Genomic DNA, 1844 nt, shown 5'->3' on the forward strand with positions numbered 1-1844 from the left:
ACAAAAAACAAAGACAGTGCTAAGGACTTAGTAAGTAGTCCTAGATACATAAAGTGCAACTGTGCAACCTGGTGCAAACAGGGCGAGACAAGACAAACAAGACAGAAAGACAAAAAGACAGTGCAAACAATAAATACATTACATTACACAAAAGGCAATACACAAAAACAGAGCAGAACAGTGTAAATACTGTATGTTCAAACAATATTCGTCTGCAGAAATACTGGAATGAACACAGTATTAAAGCAGCAGTTACATGAGGTAATGTAAAGTATTGTGCAAAACAGCAATCGACTGAAATGTGAGACAGCATGTGCAAAGAGCAAAAACAGTGTGCAAAACAGCATGTAAACAGATTGATGGATGTACTGTATATTGGAAGTGTGTGTATTGTTCTCAGTACAGTTCTGTTCAGTTATTAATAAAGGTACATGTTATGTTGGACAGATAAACCTGCAGTTTTGGGGGTTAATCAGAACACAAATAATAAAGAGTCAGCAAAACATACCTAAGTTATACCACCACCTAACTACTCTAAAACAACTTTTTCCAATAACAACACATTATTTCTAATAAAATACATTTACAGCATTTGCCAGACACCTTTATCCAGAGCGACATACAGAAGTGCTAAAGTTTCTATCATTGGATACATTTACTCTGGTTCACTAGGTTACAGACTTAAGATACCATGAGTCTAAAACACTGTCCACTGTTTGTTTGTTTGTTTGTTTGTTTCTTTCTTTCTTTCTTTCTTATATACATACATACATACAACAAACAGGGAAGGAAGTGTTAGTTGAAATAGAATAGAGTTAAAATAAGTACAACAGAGTAACAACAGAGTTAAAATAGTACAACAGAGTAACAATAGAGTTAAAATAATTACAACAGAGTAACAAGAGTTAAAATAAGTACAACAGAGTAACAAGAGTTAAAATAAGTACAACAGAGTAACAATAGAGTTAAAATAAGTACATCAGAGTAACAAGAGTTAAAATAAGTACAACAGAGTAACAAGAGTTTCAATAAGTACAACAGAGTAACAATAGAGCTAAAATAAGTACAGCAGAGTAACAATAGAGTTAAAATAAGTACAGCAGAGTAACAATAGAGTTAAAATAAGTACAGCAGAGTAACAATAGAGTTAAAATAAGTACAACAGAGTAACAAGAGTTAAAATAAGTATAGCAGAGTAACAATACAGTTAAAATAAGTACAGCAGAGTAACAATAGAGTTAAAATAAGTACAGCAGAGTAACAATAGAGTTAAAATAAGTACAACAGAGTAACAAGAGTTAAAATAAGTATAGCAGAGTAACAATACAGTTAAAATAAGTACAACAGAGTAACAATAGAGATAAAATAAGTACAGCAGAGTAACAATAGAGTTAAAATAAGTACAACAGAGTAACAAGATTTAAAATAATTACAACAGAGTAACAATAGAGTTAAAATAAGTACAACAGAGTAACAATTGAGCTAAAATAAGTATAGCAGAGTAACAATAGAGTTAAAATAAGTACAACAGAGTAACAAGAGTTAAAATAAGTACAACAGAGTAACAATAGAGTTAAAATAAGTACAACAGAGTAACAAGAGTTAAAATAAGTACAACAGAGTAACAATAGAGTTAAAATAAGTACAACAGAGTAACAATAGAGTTAAAATAAGTACAACAGAGTAACAATAGAGCTAAAATAAGATCAAATATCCTACATGTTCTGACCATGACCTATAATAACTTCTCAGTACTTTAACTAATGAGCTATTGCATGGTGATGATTTTGTCTTAATACTGTTAAATAAAGCGCAACCTTGAATTGCCCTCCTTTCTCACCAGT

This window comes from Tachysurus fulvidraco, chromosome 3, assembly GCF_022655615.1.
Source record: "Tachysurus fulvidraco isolate hzauxx_2018 chromosome 3, HZAU_PFXX_2.0, whole genome shotgun sequence".
Taxonomy (NCBI): Eukaryota; Metazoa; Chordata; class Actinopteri; order Siluriformes; family Bagridae; genus Tachysurus; species Tachysurus fulvidraco.